We start from the raw sequence: 10,651 nt of genomic DNA, 5'->3' as shown, positions 1-10,651 counted from the left end.
ACTGCACCAATTCTGTCAAGAAGAGTGGTCAAACATTCGACCTGAAGCTTGCCAGGAGCTTGTGGATGGCTACCAAAAGCGCCTAGTTGCCGTGAAAATGGCCAAGGGACATGTAACCAAATACTAATGTTGTTGTATGTATATTTTTGACCCAGCAGATTTGGTGACATTTTCAGCAGACCCATAATAAATTTATGAAAGAACCAAATTTTATGACTGTTTTTTGTGACAAACATGTATGTGTTCCGATCACTCTATCACAGAAAAATAAGAGTTGTAGAACTTATTGAAAACTCAAGACAGCCATAACATTATGTTTTTTTACAAGTGTATGTAAACTTTTGACCACAACTGTATATACAGTATTTTAAAAGTCCAATTAAAATACATATTTATTCTCTCAGGCGTCTCTCAGAGTCTTTGGTCATGCTTTTTTTTAGTTGTCTATTTTGCCTTGGTTTATTTTGTCTTGCCATCATTAGTAGCTTGTTAATTTTGGTTTGTTTTCTTAGTTTTTATGTTGAGTGCTATTGTAACTAGTTATTTGTTACTTGTTTTTATTATAAAGCAACTTTACTTTTAAATGTGCTATAGAAATAAAGATGGGCTAGACTTGGTCTTTAAAGGAACAATTTACAAATCAAATTTTCAAATACTGGATAAAGTTTTCTGTCCTGCCCTCTCTTTACCAGACACAAAGTTAATACAAGTTTGCCAGATTAACACACAGTCACAAGTGACGATGATGATGATGAGTATTATTCTGTAGCTGATCAGGTAATATATAGGTTTCAATGTTCAAAATCTACTCTACTCTACTACATAGAGGTGGTGATGAATTATCCAGCTATGGTTAGTAACCTTACTGAAGCTCAGTGATTACCTGTTCAGCAGATAAATAGCCAGCTCGCCCATTTTCTTGGCTTTAGCACACTGTTTACAAGGTGCTGTCAATACCTGGCAATCCTGAGTGTGGAAGTTTGACTGGGGGAATGACGGTGAGCAGATTTGGAGGCTATAACCCACAAAGATTTCTGTGATGTACTGCACAGTTTAAATAAAAAAAAGACTGTCTGAAGCTCTAACATCTTTAAAGGCGAATTGCACTTATTATCCTGTACTATAGCAGCCGTGAACAAAAAATATACTTAATTGTACCTAAAACATATTGAGAAAATGTCTAAGTATGCTGTGAATATAATAATAGATTTATGTACTTACCTAAAATATATTAAAAGTACATTAATATTATGCTTTCATCAAATGTTTGAAAATAAACTTTGATCATACTTTTAAAAAGTAAAATATAGTGTATTTTAAATAAATAGAATAAATGCTTTTGTATGTATTTAGCAAAGTAACTTTATAAATTATATATAATATATATATATATATATATATATATATATATATATATATATATATATATATATATATATATATATATATATATATATATAAATTATTATTATTATTATTATTAGTAGTAGTAGTAGCAGTAGTAGTAGTAGGTGTTACATTAATATAATGTATAAATGTATAAATGTATTTCAATGCTCTGTAAGATACAATGTCAAATAAAAAAAAAACATCTATGTAAAACATGATAAAAATTGTAGTACAGTATATATATATATATATATATATATATATATATATATATATATATATATATATATATATATATCCAAAGAAGTATACTAGAAGACAGGAACAAGAAGCATATTTATGTAAATGTAAATATATTTTACATCAATTCTAAGTACATAAATAGTGATACAGTTGTAATACAGTTATAATAGTCATTAAATGTATTATTATTTTACTGTAAGCATATTTAAAATATGGGGTTACATACAGGAAGTAGTATGTTTGAATGTTACTTAAGCATATTTAAAATAGTTCCATTTTAGTACTGTTAAGTACAGTTACCACAATTTGAATAAGACTTTTGTACTATTTTTATATTAATTAAAGTATAATAAGTCCAAAAAAGTAGTTCCATTTTATCACTCTTGGGATTAGTAATGTGGCTACAAGTACACTTTAGTGCACTATAGCATAATAATGCTTAGTATACTTAAATCTACTTTTTTCACTAGGGAAGACTGATACAAACAAATACACATAATCAACAATCGTATCATTCACACCTCTACTTGACTCCTTGACTCAATTTGATTCAGGTTCACTCCTGTGTGTTGTGGGTCTGAACAACCAGGTAGGAAGACCAATGGGATTAAAGGTCTTTTAAAAACAGGTGGAAACAGGAAGAAGGAGTCGCCTAGTAGAACTTTCACTGAGTTCAGAAAGAGATATAGTGCACTACAGTATATAATGAGCTATGGTCTTATACTATAGTGAGTCCAGCCACTATTACTGACCTCAGAGTGCGAGGACCATCCCGGAATAAAGTCCAGCAATAATGCCTGGCATCCGCACACACACACACATTAGCATTTAATCGTTTAGCAGATACACTTAGCGGAACATGCTGCAGCAGAAGCTGGAGTGATGAAAAGCTTGCAGGCGGAAATCTGAACGAATTCATAACCTAAAGACGAGAGTCTCGGCCCGGCCCAATCTGATCCGGAGCGAGCGTAGCTTAAGGCTACGAAACATTTCAAAGCGCGGTGTGATATTAGACACGTACATTAATGTTTCAGATGTTGTTATTAGGATCTGGAGAGCATTGCTACAGAAAAAAAAAAAAATCATCAAAAGCCTGCTGGAATTATTTTTCTACAGAATGAAATGTCTCAGTGAGACAATTTCTGCAGATTAGTGAGAAAAATACAATCTTCAGTGTAACCATTTACAGTGAGTGGCTACTTTATCAGAAACACCAGCGTTGCACCTTCAGTTATTGGACGTTTAATCAGAAACATCTCATCGTATCCAAGTTGAATGATTAATTTAATTGCATCCTATTCATCCAGTTAGGAACAGAAGTGCAGTTTATTATTGATGATTGTTCCCGACCCCCCTAGTGAGCGCCTCCACTAGCAGACTGTAAATGTACTGGCTATATACAGCTCTGGAACAAATTAAGAGTCTACTTAAAGTTCTGAATCAGTTTCTCTGATTTTGCTATTTACAGGTCTATGTTTGAATAAAATGAACATTGTTGTTTTATTCCATAAACAACGGACAACATTTCTCCCAAATTCCAAATAAAAATATTGTCATTTAGAACATTTATTTGCAGAAAATGAGAAATGGCTGAAATAACCAAAAATATACAGAGCTTTCAGACCTCAAATAATGCAAAGAAAACAAGTTCATAGTCATAAAGTTTTATTTGGTGGAATAACCCTGGTTTTTAATCACAGTTTTCATGCATCTTCGCATGTTCTCCTTCACCAGTCTTACACACAGATTTTGGATAAGTTTATGCCACTCCTGGTGCAAAAATTCAAGAAGTTCAGCTTGGTTTGGTGGCTTGTGGTCAATGATCTTTCTCTTGATTATATTCCAAAGGGTTTCAATTTGGTAAAATCAAAGAAACTCAGCATTATTAAGTGGTCACTTATTTTTTTCTAGAGATGTATGTGTTTTACTGCTGTATGAAAGATGGGCAGGGCTTTGGTTCTTGTTGGATGCTCTGTATTTTTAGTACTGTGTAAAAGATGGATGTGGCTTTGGTTCTTGTTGGATGCTCTTTATTTTTACTGCTCTGTAAAAGATGGATGGGGCTTTGGGTCTTGTTGGATGCTCTGTGTCTTTACTGCTGTATATGGTTTGGTTCTTGTAGGGTGTGTTTTAAATTCTGTATAAGGGATAGGCAGGCTATTGATTCTTGTTGGATGCTCTATGTTTTTAGTGCTGCATAAAAGATAGGCAGAGATTTTTTTGGATACTGTGTTTTTTTACTGCTCTATGAAAGATGGGCAGAGTTCTGGTTCTTGTAGGATGCACTTTGGTTTTACTTCCTTATGAAAGATGGGCGGGCCTTTGGGCCTTGTTGGATACTCTTTGTTTTTACTGCTGTATAAGAGATGGGCAGGGCTTTGGGTCTTGTTGGATGCTCTGTGTGTTTACAGCTATATGAAATATGGACTGGGCTTTGGTTGTTGTTGGATGCTATATGTGTTTACTGCTGTGTAAAATGATGGGCAGGGCTTTGGGTCTTGTTGGATGCTCTGTATTTTTACAGCTATATGAAATATGGACTGGGCTTTGGTTGTTGTTGGATGCTCTATGTTTTTACTGCTGTATGAAACATGGGCAGCGCTTTGACAACATACGAATTTGACAACATACAAGAGTTGTTTAATCAGCTAGAACATCAGTATATGGTGTGTTTTCAGATGCTTTTCAACCACCTTATCCACTAAAGACCAGCTAAGACCATTTGAAACCAGATACCACATTGCTAAATGTTGATATAATGTTCTCTGTTAGCTGGGATGCTTCAGCATTCAGTATTTTTTTAATTTGTTCCAATCTTATACTCTATACTATAAGCCGCTGTTCATACCTCTGGTTTAAGATGAAATGCTGGACAAATGTCTGGACAAGTATAGGGGACATCAGGTGTAGAGACAGAATACAATATACAGCAGTGTTTCCATCAGAGCCAGTGAGAAACACTGTACAAATAACAATAAAGACCCAGTTTCTTTCAAAAGCGAAATTGAACATCAGACTTGTACAAACTCATTTAGAGGTGTTTCTGGTGTCCACAGCACAGACGCTGAGATGTTCAGCAGGAACGGAATGAGAGTGATGATGATAATGATGATGGCGGTGATGGTGATGGCGAGAGAGGAAAATAATGCCCTGCCACTGCTGTAGCTAATGGCTAACTTCATTAAAGCCCAGGAAATAATCACGCAGGAGTCAAGGTGAGACACCGCAGTGAAATTTTCTGAATCTGGAGAAAGACGAGCAGAGCAAAAAACATTTCCTTCCGCCTCTTATCTTTACAGAATAATTATAATTTAGTGCTAATGATGCACCTGTCCTTCTCATTTCATGTTTGGCTTTTTGTCTGAATGCCTGGAAAAGAAACCCAGACTTTAAAAATAATCGAATCTTAAGGCCATTAATGGTGCTTTCAGACCAGCATTGTAAAATAGCAGCAAACTGCTGCAAACCACAGTCTGAACTAAGAACTAAAATAAATGGTCTGTTCCAGATGGTTTGTAGTGTAAAAACACTTTTTTGTGGACTTTCAGACCAATTACAGGAAGTTGAATTATTGTCACCTTTTAAACAACAAAATAAAAAAAGAAGCAGAGTTTTGCTGAAATCTGCCTCTCCTTGCTGTACATTTCTACATTCTAGATTCTGTTGAAGTGTGAAACACACAATTACCTAATAAGTATAAAGGTTTAATAAACTATACTACATTTTGTTGCTTGGATTATTCGAAATAACAATAGCTTTGCCCTCTCTTAGTATCCTCCAAGTTCTTGCATCTGGAATACAACAGTTTTATAACAGTTTTAAAAGAAGTTCCAGAGGTTCTAGAGTTGGCAATACTTCGCAAAGAACATAGACTAATTGATTGGTATTTATACACTCAGTAAAAGATTCACAGGAGAGTTTAATTTAGTATTCAGGTGATGGTGAGTTCCTGATGAGTTGCATGTGACACCATGAATCCTCCAAAAAAGTGCTTTTATAGGAAGTTTAGTGCAAGGACCTGAAATTTTGATGGTTTTCAATTTTTGACTGCTACTACTACTGTTAATAATAATAATAATAATAATAATAATAATAATAATAATAATAATAATAATAATAATAATAATAATAATAATAATAATAATCATAATAATAATAATAATAATAATCTTTTGCTGAATCTTCAAGATTGTTCAACAGTCTGTAGGAGTGTTTCAACCCCTTTGTTCCCTAATCTCCTAAAGTGCAGAAAGGTGATTAATCACCTCACTCAGAGTAATTTAGTGATTTAGTGATTGTGCTGTTCTGCTCTCATTATAGCCATCAGTGAGCAATTAACTCCAGACATGCTGCCACTTACAGGAAAGTAAAAAAAAAAGAAGTGGGACACATTTTCCCTTGTTTTCTCTACTAAAACTGAGATCCGCTGCTATTGGTTTGTTTTCTCAGGTCCAGACTCGGTCCAGACTTTATCTGAATTCTGTCCAGACTGTAGGATTTTCTGAAGATCTGATGTTTCTTCCATAAAGACTAATATGTTTAATTATTGGGTTATTGGAGGTTTTGTCAGGACCCTGAGCTCTGCAGTGCAGGTTTCCTCTGAGCTGGAGCTAAGTGATGGGAATGAGGGGCTCTGCTGGGAGCTGTGGGGGGGTTTGACTTACAGCAGAGTTAGTTTCTGGATTAAATCAATCAGAAAGTGTGTGATCTGTCAGTCAGTGAGATGTGTCCTTATTTAGACACAGATTCATAAAAACTGCAGAACCTATAGTTCTTACATTATGAAGGGTGACTGCATACAATTGATTTTAAATATATATTTATATATACAGTACACATTGATGTAAGACAGTCAGGTAGCGAAGTCTTTAGAAAAGGTAGTTGTAGAAAATGTTTAAATGTAATAAATCTTTATATGGGTGAATGCAATGATGATATATGTAGATTATGTTGCTCAATATTGGAAATAAAAAATATGTTTATTTTCGGGGGAAAACTGTACAGTTGATGGAACCTGGATACAAGATAAGATATGGTTGGTCATGGAGGTATACAGGTTTTGTGTGGCATCCTGCAGGACATCTACCAACAGATGTTGCAGTTGGGCCTGTAGATCCTGCTCTATGGACTGCTAATCTGTTATGTTAAATGTCTCTTTCAAAAGGAGTGGAAAGATGACATCACAGGAAGAAGTAGCAGGCTTCATACAAAACAGTATGTCTTTAAAAAAATACAAAGAATTTGTCTCAAACTTTCAGAGTACATTGGAACAAAGAGAGGTCATAGAGAGTGGGTGACAAATTAAACCAAATATCCTTAATCTTACCACTTAAACCAGGGATGTCCAAACTACGGCCCGCGGGCCATTTGTGGCACGTTTTCTTTTCTGGAGTGGCCCGCGATGTATTTTAGAACTAGAACGAATGTTGGCCCGCTGTTAAGCAGGTTTTTATAATGTGAGATTCAAAGTTTGAACGCTAGGTGTCAGAAATGGCCCAAAGAGTCTAAAAGCGGAGAGGGTGCGCATTTCTAGCGCAGAAAAACGGGGCAAAGAGTCTAAAAGCGGAGAGAGTGCGCATTTCTAGCGCAGAAAAACGGGGCAAAGAGTCTAAGTTGCCGTAATTAAGGAGTTTGATATTAAAAGACATCATGAAATTAAACATCAATTTGAAAAATCTTAGTTTACATAACACTGTTAAAGATAAAGATAGTAGGTCAAGTAAAATGATCTGTAAATGAAATAATCAGGAAAAAAAGTATTATTTAAAGTGGTATATTTCATTTTTTGTTTTATTACAGAGTGTGGTCTGGCCAGAGAGGAATTTTATTATTATTATATATATTTTTCATCATAGTTCAAACAACCTCACGGGTCAGATGTTTCATATATATAGTATACGGGATATAGCATTGAATCATAGCACAAGTTAAAAATGGTGACAGTCCGGTCCTTGGACCGACAAAATTGTCTCCAACTGGACCGTACTGAATTCTAATTAAATTCCCCTGCCCTAGACCTAACATCAACCATGAATCAACCCTAAAACATCACCCAAACACAACCATATTCTTAACTTTACATCTATAGATAGATAGATAGATAGATGACTGACACACCCACCTTCAATTCCCTATTTACTATTCTCCCCAGCAGAGTAAAGTAAAAAACAGCCAAATGTATTCATAAGAATGGCTGTCTATATTCTTTTGAATATGTGGTACATGCATTAATACAGTATATACTGCTGCTGCTGCTTCTGCTGCTGTGTGTATGTGTGTGTGTGTGTGTGTGTGTGTGTAGGGAGGATGTGGAATATTCTGAGTGAGTAAATACTAGGAAAAGTTTGTGTGGGATGATGACTTGCTGAAAGTAACGGATCTGACGGGCAGGGCTAGATTTATACAGCTTTCGCCTTTAAAAAAATGTTTTCCTGGCATTATTTGTGTATTCATTTATTTTTTCATCACTCGCACCGTGTTAGCGCTAAAGCACCAGTTTAGTGGTTTGTGTACGGAAGGCGGCGTTCAGGAAATGGTTCTTGTTATTGTATTTATTTGTCTTCAGCTGCATGCAGTATATTGCATGTCATTCTGAATGTATTTGGTTTTTTTTATTCTTTTTTTTTTTTTTATTCGGCAGGTCGGTTGAGGGGGGGCGGAGTGGTCGGAGGGGGATGGGGGGTGGTGAGTACTGTAAGTGTGTGGATACCTGGGAGATGTGGTTAAAATGGAAAAGCATAATTGCACAGTTCTGCTGGGAGAACGGAGGAATAATTACTTTAAACAAATTCCACTGTAACCCCTCATAATCTCTGATTAAGCGGAGTACAAACGGCTAATGCGCTAACGCTCGTAGCTGCGGGTCTAGCTTTAATCAGACACTGATGTAAGGCTGGTGTAGAGGGAGAGCCGGGTGCACACTAACCGAGGGGTAAAATGTACAACGATTGGTTTATATAGGTAAACATGCTTAGGTCATCACTTTTCAGTGGGACAATATTTCTCCAGATTCAAACTAAACAACCTATTTTTGTACCTTGAAGGTATGTTATAAAAATGTATTAACTATTTTAAATAGTTCATTTTTTATTTTCATTTTCATTATTTTGTTCAATTTTCTTTTGTTTCTTTAGTCTAGTTCAGACTAAACTGAACTGTCCGAACCAAACAAGGTACATAGCATAGACTGTGTATAGCTGGACAGAGCATCATCTCTCAAAAATGAAGCCACCACAGGTCGAGCGTCCCCTGCTGTTCGGTTTCAGAAAGCTGTGTAACCCATGCCCATCCCCATAGGTTTCAATGGCAAAACAGACGATTTTCAATCACGTTTTTTTCCCCCAATATACTGTAATTCTACCTCCATTATTTTAATGCAACAGCTAGTGTAACCTCTGCTTATATTGTAAAATTTTATATCCCCATAGAATTCGTTTTTTAAAACGTTATTCAGCTCTATTCAAAAAGGTGTGGTTATTGTAAAAGGGCTGGGTTACACCTAGCCAGGGTGGGACCAATGACTGTATGGGTGGGAACATAGACTGTGTGAGCTCTGTAGAGGCAGCCCTCAGGGGCGGGTTTATTCAAATGAGTAGGCTGTCTCTCCACAGTCTTTCTCCCTCCTCTGGTCTCTACTGCGCAGACTTGGGTTTCAGGATCGCCAACATGGAGGAAGATTTTGGCTTCATTTTCATTGAATGAATGGGAACAACGACACGGCATCCATCTTTTTTACAGTCTCTGTTATATAGCATGAACCTCCAGTGTATTATTGCGATTATACCACAGTTCCATTATCAGTTTTTATTAAAAGAATTGGAGATAAAGATGACGAGAAAATATGATCAGTTTGGTAAGTTAAGTATGTGGCGAAGTAATACATGGAGGGCTTCGGTTACAGTGCATTACCAGCTGATAATGTCACTCACAGAACGCCTCTCAGACAATCACATTGCAGGGTCGGAACTAACTGTGGTATAATTTATAAAAAAAATTGTTCAAAATTAGGTAATTAAGGTTGTTCTGAACTTTTGAAAGAAAAGACTCAATGAACAGAATCGAGTCAAGTCCCGAAAACAATTATGAACTTTAGGACGATATCAATATATTTGATTGTCTTATGAAAGCACAGTAAGTAAACAGAATGACATTCGTTAATATCAGTACAGATGATTTTTGGAGTGATTGTATCTGAAGGTGACGGTGTATCTGACAGCCGTGTTGTTCTGGAAGGAGGACAGTAGCGAAACTCTTCGGACAGTGTTTTACACTAATTAAAGCAGGTATTGATTTTTACTGTTCTTCTCTGCTGGAGAGAATAGTAAATAGAGAGGTGGACGTGGGCGTGTCAGTCAACATCCTCACATTTTAATTAAACCCTGAAGGTTAACGAATGGGTCAGCCAATGTCAGATCACCTGAAAAACAGGGTTTAACACGGGACGCAGAGGGATTCAGTAATAAGAGATGATAAAGACAGTATGTGGGTATCTATTTATCTATCTATCTATCTATCTATCTATCTATCTATCTATCTATCTATCTATCTATCTATCTATCTATCTATCTATCTATCTATTTACTTTCACATCTAAATCACGAAATAAATATGTTTTTCTATACATTTTCTTTATTAAGAAAAAAATATCTGTCAGTGATTTCTATAAATGTAAAACAAAAATAATTATGTAGTATAACTTTCTTTATTAAAAAAATAATTGTAAGTGACATAGGCTAATCGCAGTAAAAGAGCCTTCTTAACACAGGCATAATCACTGAACTACATATTTAAAAAGCTTCAATCCAGAACTGGTTGTTCAGTAATTATAAAGTGATCAGATAGTTTATAAAGTAAATGACAACTAATGCTATTAGTTTTAGTTATTAGTTATTAGTATTATAAGGGTATTAGCCCACTTATAACACTGTTATAAAGCATCATTACACGATGTTGAAAAAAGAGTGAGGTCAGGCCAATATTACAATATACAGTATATACAGACAAAACTGGAGAGTGATGC

The sequence above is a fragment of the Astyanax mexicanus genome, chromosome 10 (assembly GCF_023375975.1).
Source record: "Astyanax mexicanus isolate ESR-SI-001 chromosome 10, AstMex3_surface, whole genome shotgun sequence".
Classification (NCBI taxonomy): Eukaryota; Metazoa; Chordata; class Actinopteri; order Characiformes; family Acestrorhamphidae; genus Astyanax; species Astyanax mexicanus.
This window is presented reverse-complemented; position numbering follows the sequence as displayed.